At 34.6% G+C, this 13079-nt stretch overlaps 1 non-coding gene across 1 annotated transcript; it reads right to left on the reverse strand.

Annotated features, from left to right (window-relative positions):
- Positions 1–12673: 12673 nt before the first annotated feature.
- On the reverse strand, positions 12674–12781 carry LOC148547982 (small nucleolar RNA R71). Its single transcript, XR_015898629.1, has one exon. It is a non-coding gene; the product is annotated as a small nucleolar RNA R71 (small nucleolar RNA).
- Between the last annotated feature and the right edge of the window lie 298 nt (positions 12782–13079).

A 13079-nucleotide genomic window follows, 5' to 3' on the forward strand; every position in this document is an offset into this window, starting at 1 on the left:
GAAGAATAAAAACATATTAATCCATCAAATTGTAATAGGACTCTCTTTCCCAATGGAAAGAGTTAGTGATTCATAACTAAAATATTTACAAGTAAGAAATTGGAAGAGGAGAGAAGTGTGGGTGAGAAGAGGGAGTCTGAAGACCCCTCTCTAGCAGAATTATTGGTGCCCAAAATATCCTCTAATTCTATGAAACTAAGGCCTTTATATAGGCTCTCCTAAATTACAAACTTAAATGAAATTGAAAGCAAATTACAATGAAATGAAAATAAACTATTCTAGATGCTTCTTGTGGCATTGATTGGTTGACAATTATGGCTTGAATGAGAGTTGGAGTGGGCTTGGTTGAAGGTTGGGGGCTGCAAGAAGAAGTTGGCGTGTGGTTCCAAGTGCCACTCCCACTTGATTCTGCTCTTTGGATTGTGACCCATTTGACACACTAAAAAGATGGAAATGTTTGGGCCTTAAATTGAATGTCCACTATAAAGTATTATATATTTTTGGAAAGCCTTGGATGTTAGCTTTCCAACGCCTTTAGAATCAACTCATTTGGATCTCTGTGGCTCAAGTTATACCCAGTTAAAGGTGAAGAGGTCAGTCTGTCAAGTACCCTGGCGTGCCACGCCCCCTTGTTGTGAAACTGGCATGCCACGCCCACTCTTTGGTGTGCCACGCCTTTAATGATGCACCAAAATCTCCTCTCTAGCCATTAGAACTGGCGTGCCACACCCAGAACCTGACGTGCCACGCCCATTATGAAAATAGAGCTAGCGTGCCACGCCTTCGATGGCAGGTGGCACGCCCAGGTTTTGCAATGCTAAAATAATGGCCATTTTTACCTTTATGTTTAATATCCACCATAAAGTGTTATATATCTTTAGAAAGCTCTTGATGTCAGCTTTCCAACGCCACCAAGATCACCTCATTTAGAACTCTAAAACTCAAGTTATGTTCCTTTGAAAATGGAGAGGTCAGGCTGGTAACTCTGCAGTGACGTATTTTTCTCCCTATATTTTTGGGGTCAATATCTTCCTCAATTCTAGTATCCATTATAAAATGTTAAATATGGTTGGAAATCTCTAGATATCTACTTTCTAATGATACTGGAATCACTTCATTTGGAGTTGTGAAGCTCAAGATATCTTCATTTGAATGAGAGGAGGTCAGGCTAGCATATGCCCCGGCGTGCCACGCCAAGGCTTTGGCGTGCCACGCACATAGTGGTGCTCAAAATAAGTCCTCTGGAACTTAAGCCTGGCGTGCCATACCCAAAACACCAAGTGGCACGCCCTCTTTGAGATCTTTGCTTAACAAACTTGGCGTGCCACGCCCAAAGCTCCAAGTGGCACGCCCATTGTGTTGTGTTAAGCAACCCTTCTCTGTTTTGTTGGAATGGCATGCCACGCCTTGGTATTCAAGTGGCACGCCCATGTTAATGTTGCTCCTCTAAGCTTGGCGTGCCACGCCTGGATTCCAAGTGGCACGCCCAGCTTCCTTTAGTGTTTTTCCTCCTTTTTATTGCTCTTTTCACCTGAAATTCAGTATAAACCCATTTCAAAGCAATGTACCAATATATATATCATTTGATGCATGGAATTGCAATGATTCAATGAGATTATGCTCTTTTTATAGTCCTTTTAGATAAGAAAAAGGGGTAGATGATGCAAGTCATCAGACACTCTTGACATGCTTTAGCATAATAATATAATCTTTAAGCATAGATGGCCAATATACTCGATCACGTCGAAGTACCCATTTTATTTTCTCTCCAGCTTGATGAGCACCACATATGCTCTTATGGGCTTCGCCAAGAGCAATATCCTTTTCAGATTGACTTAAACACCTCAAAAGGCTTCCTACAATACCTTTTTTACATAACATATTGTCCATCAATGCAAATTCATGGCTTTTAATTTAACTTTTCGATCAACTCGAATATTAGGATTTTGTAAATATTTCACAATTGGTTTCCTCAAATCGTCATCATCCCACTCATCTACAACTAAAACTTCCATTTCTTCAATAGGTGCCAGAATTTGTCGAACTTTTGCCAATTTTTCTGAAGTTTCAAGAAGTATTCTATATTTCGATGCAATTTGAGCCAACTCATTAGCAATCTTATTTCGAATTCATGGAATATGAACCAAGGACACTTTTCAAAAAGATACAATAACTTTCATGCTATCGATAAATACTTTTGTAATTTTTCATTATTACATTTGAATTCTTTCGACAATTGCTTTAAAACCAACTGAGAATCTCCTAAAATCTGAACATCCAACGCCCCTTTATCGATTAAAATCTCCAATCCAAAATTAATGCCTCAAACTCAGCGATATTATTTGAACACAGATACTTGAGTTCGAACAAGAATTCTGATGGGACACCTTCCGAAAAAATTATTAAAATCCCAACTCCATCACCATCTTTATGCTTTGAACAATCAAAATACAACTTCCAACAATTAGAATCTACGTCGATAATATTTGCCCCCTGGTCATTAGGATTATTCGGTCTATCAACGAGAAAATTCGCAATGACTTGACCTTTAACGGCCTTAGTCGGAACATATTGTAAATCAAATTCTGTTAAAGGAAGCATCCATTTGCCCAATCGACCTCTTAACATGAGATAAGATAATATGTATTTTATCAAATCCGTTTGAGCAACCACTTTGATAGTCTTTGCAACCATGTAACATTTCAATTTCATACAAGCATAGTAAAGAGACATACATAATTTCTCAATCGGAGAGTATCTTGACTCAATATCAGACATCATTCAACTCAAATAATAAATGGCCCTTTCATGACCCTCTTCATCATCTTGAACCGACATACATCCGATAGTATTTTTTGAAGCTGCAATATATAACTTTAATGGTTCATGAGGACGAACGATTGCCATTATTAGTGCTTTTGTTTATCTACTTCTCTTGTTAATTTTCTCTTGCCATTATTGTTACCTTTGATTTCTTCTAATACAATTTATGTTTTATATGTTTATTGTTGCTCTCTTTAATTGTTAGTCATTGATGCTTGCAATTGGTTGTTTAGACTTAATATTCCTTGTTAATTTTCTATATTTTTATTTTGTGCCTTCCAAGTGTTTGATAAAATGCTTGGTTGGATTTTAAATTAGATTTTTATGATCTTAACTTGGATTGATCAATTAGAGACTCTTGAGTTATCAAGATTCTTTTGTTGATTGTTGATTGAAAATTGCTAGTTGGCTTAGGCTTCGCTAAATCTAGTCTTTGATTAGAACTTGTGAACTTAAGTTGATTTTGCTCACTTAACTTTCCTTCATTATTAGAGGTTAACTAAGTGAAAGCAAAATGCAATTTCCATCACAATTGATGATGATAATGAGGATATGACTTCTAATTCTCTTTCCTTGCTAAGAGCTTTCTTAGTTATCCGTTTATTTTTCTCACACTTTATATTTTCTTGTTCCTATTTCAAAAACCCCAAAAATATACTTTTCCATAACCAATAATAAACATACTTCCTTGCAATTCCTTGAGAGATGACCCGGGGTTTGAATACTTCAGTTAATTTTATTGGGTTTGTACTTGTGACAAACAAATTAAATATTGATTGAGGTTTAATTGTCGGTTTAGAACTATACTTGCAACGCGCTTATTTTTGTGAAAATCTTTACCGACATTTTTTCTCCATCAATTTTTGGCGCCGTTGCCAGGAAATTGCAAATGTGTGCCTTATTATTGGTTATTGTATATATTAGCTTTTTGCTTGTATGTTAGTTTTTGTTAGTTTTAGGAATTTGTTGCTTATTTTTATTAGCTTTTGTTTTTATTTGCTACTATGAATTCTCACCCCTTTGGCTACAATGAGAACATGCATCAAGGATGGGACTGATGAAAGAGAATTAAGCCAATTCGGAAAACTATATAAAGTAATTCCATTGTGAGTATAGTCCAAATCGGCAATGGATCCCCTCAATCAAAATTCAATCCAAGATATTGTCACAATTCAAATCAAATTAACTGAGAGTATTTAAACTCCCGGGTTGTTCTCCCCAGGAACTAGTGCCAACAAGTGCATAAAATTGGTTGTGAAAGGAATTAGAAAAAGGGGTTTTCAATGACGAAAGCAAACAAAATAAAGGAATTAAAGAACGAGACAAAATTACAATTAATAAACTAATAAAGGAATAAAAGAACTATTTTTGTAATATGGACAAGTAATGCTATAAAGTGATTAAAATGTGGTTCAAAATATAAATGAAACCTTGACTTGGGATGAGTTATGGAATCCCTTCCTTGCCATAACCACAACTATGATAATTATGATGGATTAATCTCACTAAGTCAATCCTTAACATCGAAGGATAAGTCAAGTGAGCATAATTGTTATTAATCCACAAATCCTAGCTAACTTACCAAATTAATTAGTAAAAAGCTAGCGTTAGTGGAAACAATAACAACTAACAACCCAATAATTATCACTAAATGTTGGACATTATAGCTCTAGTAATCCATAAACTCATTTTTCCCTAGCCAAGGGGTGGAAATTACCCCATAATCAAAATTGGCATTTCATCGAACACCTAATAGGCATATTCACAAAACATGGCAAAATTGGAAAAATGATAAAAACTATGAACAACCAAGTGATCAAAAACAACAAAAGCAATCCAATAAACATATAAAAACCATCAAATTCATTAACCAAAACTCAAGATTGTAAAACTCTATATATATTAACAAAGGAAGCTAAAATATATGAAAGTGTAGACAAGGTAATCTAATAAAAGAGAAATTAAAGAAATACTTACAATAAGATAGCAAGAATCCAAAACCAAATTGAACTATAAAATGTTACAAACCCTAATTAAACCTAAGGAAGTTTTGAAAGAAAACCTAAACTAAAACTACCCAAAAACTACTCCTAAAATGTATTCTATGAAGTATGGTAGTGTATGTTCTTATTTGGTGTTGCTTCCCCCTTCAAATATGCCTCCAAGCCATCAGAAATGGGCCAAAAAGCCTCTCCAAATGTGAGTCACGTAACTTTTTAATGAAGTCACGCGCTGGTGCCTGTGCGTACGCATAGCCTGTGCGTGGGCACAGGTGCTGATTTTGATCCTGCCTTGTGCGTGGGTACAGCCTGTGCGTGGGCACAGGTGCTGATTTTGACCCTGCCTTGTGCGTGGGCAAAGGTGCTGATTTTGACCCTGCCTTGTGCGTGGGCACAGAAGGTGTGCATGGACACAGGCTGAAACACTTTTCTCCTTTGATTTTTTTCATGTTTTCTCCCAATTCCATGCTTTGCTTCCACTCTTATCAAGCCAACCCAGCCTATTACACCTAAAATCACTCATCAAAATTATCAAGGCATCAAGTGGGATAAAAGTGGGATAAAAGTAATTATATTAAGCACAAAATAGCATGTTTTCACAATTAAGCTCAATTTAGGGAGAGAACATAAAAGTATGCTATATAGGTAAATAAATGTGGGTTTATATGATAAAATCTACTCAAATCAATCTAAAATTTATCATCAAATATGGATTCATCAATTCTCCCACACTTAAACAATAGCATGTCATCATGCTAAACACATATAAAGGGGAAGGATAAAAGGGCAAGCAACTTATTCAATGCAAATACTTATATGCATGCAACTATGCTAAATGCTATCTATCTATATCTGTACTATGACTCCTACTGAGTTTGGCAAAAACAAACAAGAGAATTCCAATCAATCCAAAATAAAACCTTGGGGCTAAGGTAAGAAAGTATAGCAATATGACCAATGTCCAAATAATTGAATTGAGATTTTCAAACTAGTGATGAGAGAATTTTTGTGTGGTTTAGAATTTCACAAATGAATTCTCGTTGCAAGTATAGTTTCTAAACCAAAAATAATCTTTTCATACAAAAACTTGTTTGTCACAAGTAACAAACCCCTAAAATTAATAACCGAAGTATTCAAACCTCGGGTCGTTCTCCCTAGGAATTGCAATAAGGTATTCTTGTTATTGGCTATGAAGTATGTTTTGGGGTTTTTGAGTTAAGAGACAAGAAATGTAAATTGCTAAGAAATAAACTAACACTAACAAAAGCTAAAAAGGTCTTGGCAAGGGTTAGTGGTCAAGGATCTCTATCCCTATTACTAACCACAACATGAGAATTGGCAAGGATCAATCCCATTAAATTATCCTCTAACAAGTAAAGGAAAGTCAAGTGAGCTATATCAATCCAAGTCCATAAGTCTTAGCTATTCACTAATTGAATTAATGAGAGCTAGAGTCAATGGCTACCAATCATCAATCATTTAGACATTAGTAACTCAAGAGTTCCTAAGTTACCTTCCCAAGCCAAGAGCACTAAAATCTACTCTAACATTCTTCCAAGCATTTCATCAAATACTTGGAAGGCACAAAAGGTAAACAACATGAATTGCAAGAATTAAAGAGAGATCTAGCTACAAAGGTAAGAGATCAATAATAGGAAATCAAAACAATTATGAAACAACAAAGAACTTACCAATTGTATTGAAGAAAAAATGTAGATCTACAAAAGAATTCATAAACTACAACTAACAATACAAAGAACTACAAGAGAAGTAGAATGCTACAACTACAAGAGGACAATTAAGGAGGAAAAAGGAAATTAAGCAAGAGGAGAAGAAGTAGATCTAGATCTAAATCTAATCCTAATTCTAGAGAGAAGAGAGAGCTTCTATCTCTAGAAACTAACTAAAGGCTTGATAAAACTAAACTAAAACTAACTAAGTGTCTAAGTGTCTCATCCCTCTTCAATCCTTGGGTTAAATAGCATCAGAAATGAGTTGGATTGGGCCCAAAATGCTTCAGAAATCGCTGGCCACGAGTAACAATTAGTGAATCACGTGCCATCATCGATGTGTACGCGTACAGTGTGCGTGCGCATCCCTAAACACCAGGCAACTATGGAAAATTTTATATCATTTTGAAGCCCCGGATGTTAGCTTTCCATTGCAACTGGAACCGTCTCATTTGGACCTCTGTAGCTCAAGTTATGATCGATTAAGTTATCTATTTCTTTGCGATTCCTTCATTTCTTGATGAGTTCTCCAGCTCTACATGCTTTTTCTTCATTCCCTCAATCCAATCTTTACCTCCTAAACCTGAAATCACTTAGCAAACACATCAAGGCATCTAATGGAATCAAGGTGAATTAAATTTAGCTATTTTAAGTCCTAAAAAGTATGTTTTTACTCTTAAGCACAATTAAAGGAGAATTTACAAAACCATGCTATTTCATTGGATACATGGGAGAAAAGTTGACAAAACCCTCTAAATTCAACACAGGATAAACCCTAAAAATAGAGTTTATCAACCTCCCCACACTTAAACCATAGCATGTCCTCATGCTAAACTAAGAATGAAGCAAGGGGTATGACATTTATTCAATGCAACCTATCTATATGCATCCTATCTAAATGAATGCAACTAAATGCAAAATGATTCTACCTACTTGGTTAAAAATAAATCAATCCTCCAAGAGCATGTATAAACGGGTAGGGCTAAGTTCATATGACGATTCATGAATCCTACCAATTCAAGTATAAAAATGAAGTTCAAGTAGACTTACAAGAAGAATGCTCATGAAAGCCAGGAATCAAGGAATTGAGCATCGAACCCTCACCGGAAGTGTTTGCACTCTAGTCGCTCAAGTGTGTAGGGTCGATTCTCTCAATTCTCCCCTAATCATGCTTTCCAAGATTTGTTTTTCATCTAACAATCAACAATTACTCAATGCATGCATACAAATATCATGAGGTCTTTCCATAGGTTGTAATGGGGCTAGGGTCAAGGTAGGATTGTATATGGTTAAGTGGACTAAAATTTGAATCTTTGATCAACTTAAACTTCCCACCTAACCTATGGCAACCTATACAATTTAAGTACTAACCTAACTACCCATCCTTCACTTTTTCCACATACTCATGCATTCTTTTCTTGATTACAACTCATATGCATTGATCTTTATTGAGCTTTACTTTGGGGCATTTTGTCCCCTTTTTATTTCTTTCTTTTTCTTTTTCTTTTTCTTTTCTTTTTTCCATATTTTTTTTTCTTTTGATATATATAAATTTTTCTTTCTTTTCGTTTTTCTTATTTTTTTTCTTTTTCAATAAAGTATATACAAAAATAGTCTCAATGTATATGGTTTTACATTTAATCAACACATGAGTATGTACCCAATTCCCAAATATAGAAATACAAACAAAAACACCCTTTTCTCTCAACCAATGTCCCAAGTTTTCCACACTTGAATGATACTCACACTCACTAGCCTAAGCTAATCAAAGATCCAAATAAAGGACATTTATTGTTTTTCGCTTAAAGGCTTGTAATGTACTAAATTAAAGAACAAGTAGGTTAATCGTAGGCTCAAAGTTGGCTAACAAAGGTTGATAAAAAGTAAGCCTGTTTGGGTAAGTGAGCTAAATGAAATGATGACCTCAATCATATAAGTGCATGAATACAAGGAATAATGGACATATAGAATCAAACAAATCAAAGATCATAATCATAGAAAGAGAATAATTGCACACAAGAAGGGAAAATAAATGATTATAAGATGTAACCACACCATTAGGCTCAAAACTCACAAGCTTGTGTTCTTAGCTCAAAAACCATGTTCCAAAATAAATTCATTCAAGCAAGTTTAACAAATTTTTTTCCAAATTGGTAGGGTGCCCTAAAAATAGTTTCTTGGAAAAGAGATCATCACCCTAACCAAGTAGTCCTAATAAGAAAGAAGTGGTAAAAATATGTACAAATTCTAACTAACATGCAACCTATCATGCAATGCAACAACTAGCTAACATTGGTGTTGAAAACGGAAATTGTTACCCATGGAGATCGGTCGGACAACTGATGAGCGGATAATTTATACGCTTTTTGGCATTATTTTTACATAGTTTTCAGTATAATTTAGTTAGTTTTTAGTATATTTTTTATTAGTTTTTAAATAAAAATTACATTTCTGGAATTTACTATGAGTTTGTGTGTTTTTCTGTGATTTCAGGTATTTTCTGGCTGAAATTGAGGGACTTGAGCAAAAATCAGATTCAGAGGTTGAAGAAGGACTGCAGATGCTGTTGGATTCTGACCTCCCTGAACTCAAAGTGGATTTTCTAGAGCTACAGAACTCCAAATGGCACGCTCTCAATTGCGTTGGGAAGTAGATATCCAGGGTTTTACATCAATATATAATAGTCCATACTTTGCCCGAGTTTAGATGATGAAAACTGACGTTGAACGCCAGTTCCATGCTGCATTCTAGAGTTAAATGCCAAAAACAGGTTGCAAAGTGGAGTTAAACGCCAGAAACAGGTTATAAACTGGCGTTCAACTCCAAGAAGGACCTCTACACGTGTAAAGCTCAATGCTCAGCCCAAGCACACACTAAGTGGGCCCCGGAAGTGGATTTCTGCATCATTTACTTATCTCTGTAAACCCTAGTAACTAGTTTAGTATAAATAGGACTTTTTACTATTGTATTTACATCTTTGGAACATCTTTAGTTTCATCTCTAGATCATGGAGGCTAGCCATTCGGCCATGCCTGGACCTTGTTCTTATGTATTTTCAACGGTAGAGTTTCTACACACCATAGATTAAGGTGTGGAGCTCTGCTGTTCCTCGTGAATTAATACAAAGTACTACTGTTGTTCTATTCAATTCAAGCTTATTCCTATTCTAAGATATCCATTCGCACCCAAGAACATGATGAATGTGATGATTATGTGACGCTCATCATCATTCTCACCTATGAATGCGTGCCTGACAAACACTTCCATTCTACATGTAAACAAGCTAGAATGAGTATCTCTTAGATATCTAATACAAGAGACCGAGTTCGAGATATTAGAATCTTCGTGGTATAAGTTAGAACCCATGGATGGCCATTCCTGAGATTCAGAAACTCTAAACCTTGTCTGTGGTATTCCGAGTAGGATCTGGGAAGGGATGGTTATGACGAGCTTCAAACTCGCGGGTGCTGGGCGCAGTGACAGACGCAAAAGGATAGTAAATCCTATTCCAGTATGATTGAGAAGCGACAGATGATTAGCCATGCGGTGACAGCGCATTGGACCATTTTCACAGAGAGGATGGGATGTAGCCATTGACAACGGTGATGCCCTACATAAAGCTTGCCATGGAAAGGAGTAGGAATGATTGGATGAAGACAGCAGGAAAGCAGAGGTTCAGAGGAACGAAAGCATCTCTAAATGCTTATCTGAAATTCTCACTAATGAATTACATAAGTATCTCTATCCTATTTTATGTTTTATTTATCTTTTAATTATTAAAACTCTATAACCATTTGAATCCACCTGAATGAGATTTACAAGGTGACCATAGCTTGCTTCAGGTCGACAATCTCCGTGGGATCGACCCTTACTCACGTAAGGTTTATTACTTGGACGCCCAGTGCACTTGCTGGTTAGTTGTATTGAAATTGTGAAAAAGAACTAAGATTATGAACGTGCGTATTAAGTTTTTTAGCACCGTTACCAAGGAATGAACGATCACGATTTCGTGCACCAAGTTTTTGGTGCCGTTGCCGGGGATTGTTCGAGTTTGAACAACTGACGGTTCATCTTGTTGATCAGATTAGGTAATTTTATTTCAATTTTAAGCTTTTTATTTCTTATTTTCGAAAAATACAAAAAATAATTTCTTCTTTTTCGTTTTTCAGAATTAATTTTCGAAAAATAAAAAAAAATTAATAAAATCATAAAATCAAAAATATTTTTTGTGTTTCTTGTTTGAGTCTATAGTCAAGTTTTAATTTTGGTGTCAATTGCATCTTTTTAATTTTCCAAAAAATTATTTTCGAAAATTTCATGCATTGCATTCTTCATGATCTTCAAGTCGTTCTTGGCCAGTCTTCTTGTTTGATCTTTATATTTTCTTGTTTTGTGTCTTTTCTTATTTTTCATATGCATTCTTGAATCATTAATGTCTAAAGAATAAAAATTTTTAAGTTTGGTGTCTTGCATGTTTTCTTTTATTGAAAATTTTCAAAAATAAGTTCTTGGTGTTCATCTTGACATTCAAAGTGTTCTTGGTGTTCATCTTGACATTCATAGTGTTCTTGCATGCATCATTTGTTTTGATCCAAAATTTTCATACATTGAGTCTTTTTGATGTTTTTCTCTCTCATCATTAAAATTCAAAAATAAAAAAATATTTTTCCCTTATTCTCTCATAAATTTTCGAAAATTTGAGTTGACTTTTTCAAAAAATTTTCAAAATTAGTTGTTTCTTATGGGTCAAATCAAATTTTCAATTTAAAAATTCTATCTTTTTCAAATCTTTTTTCAAAAATCAAATCTTTTTCAATTTTTCTTTTAAATTTTCGAAAATTTGAAATTGATTTTCAAAAATCTTTTTCTTATTTTCTATTTCATATTTTTGAAATTAATGCTAACAATTAATGTGATTGATTCAAAAATTTTAAGTTTGTTACTTGCCTAGTAAGAAAGGTTCAATCTTTAAACTCTAGAATCATATCTTTTTAGTTTTTTGTTAGTCAAGTAATCAACTTTAATTTTCAAAATCAAATCTTTTTAAATCTCTCTTTCAAATCTTTTTCAAAATAAGTTTCAATCACATCTTTTTCAAAATCAATTTCAAAATCTTTTCTAACTTCTTATCTTTTCAAAATTGATTTTCAAATCTTTTTCAATTAACCACTTAACTTTTTGATTGATTTTAATAGTTTACTATTTCAATCATATCTTTTTCAAAACTACCTAACTAATTCTCTCTCTAATTTTCGAAAATCCCTTCCCTCTTTTTCAAAAAATTCCTTTTTAATTAATTAATTGTTTTAAAAATTTAATTTAATTTAATTTCAATTTTAATTTTCGAATTTTAAATTTAATTTTAAAATAATTTTTTTATTTTCGAATTATTCTTCTCATTTCTCATCTCCTTCTATTTATTTATTTATTTACTAATACTTCTCTTCATCTCAAAATTCGAACCATCTCTTCCTCTTGGTGTTCGAATTTCTCTTCTTCTATTCTTTTCTTCTTCTACTCACATAAAGAAATCTCTATACTGTGACATAGAGGATTCCATATTTTATTTTCTGTTTTCTTCTTTTTCATATGAGCAGGAACAAGGATAAGAATATTCTTGTTGAAGCTGATCCTGAACCTGAAAGGACTCTGAAGAGGAAGCTAAAGGAAGCTAAAGCACAACTCTCCGGAGAAAATCTGACAGAAATTTTCGAAAAAGAAGAAAACATGGCCGAAAATAATAACAATGCAAGGAAGATGCTTGGTGACTTTACTGCAGCAAATTCCAATTTACATGGAAGAAGCATCTCAATCCCTGCCATTGGAGCAAACAATTTTGAGCTTAAACCTCAACTAGTTTCTTTGATGCAACAGAACTGCAAGTTTCATGGACTTCCATCTGAAGATCATTTTCAGTTCTTAACTGAATTCTTGTAGAACTGTGATACTGTTAAGACCAATGGGGTTGATCTCGAGGTCTACAGACTTATGCTTTTCCCGTTTGCTGTAAGAGACAGAGGTAGAATATGGTTGGACTCTCAACCTAAAGACAGCCTGAACTCTTGGGATAAGCTGGTCACGGCTTTCTTAGCCAAGTTCTTTCCTCCTCAAAAGCTTAGTAAGCTTAGAGTGGATGTTCAAACCTTCAAACAGAAAGAAGGTGAATCCCTCTATGAAGCTTGGGAGAGATACAAGGAACTGACCAAAAAGTGTCCTTCTGACATGCTTTCAGAATAGACCATCCTGGATATATTCTATGATGGTCTGTCTGAGTTATCAAAGATGTTACTGGACCATTCTATAGGTGGATCCATTCACCTAAAGAAAATGCCTGCAGAAGTTCAAGAACTCATTGACATGGTTGCAAATAACCAGTTCATGTACACTTCTGAAAGGAATCCTGTGAATAATGAGACGCCTATGAGGAAAGGAGTTCTTGAAAATAATACTCTGAATGCCATATTGGCTCAGAATAAAATATTAACTCAGCAAGTCAATGTGATCTCTCAGAGTCTGAATGGATTGA

This window comes from Arachis ipaensis, chromosome B8, assembly GCF_059453495.1.
Source record: "Arachis ipaensis isolate K30076 ecotype BB chromosome B8, ASM5945349v1, whole genome shotgun sequence".
NCBI lineage: Eukaryota > Viridiplantae > Streptophyta > Magnoliopsida > Fabales > Fabaceae > Arachis > Arachis ipaensis.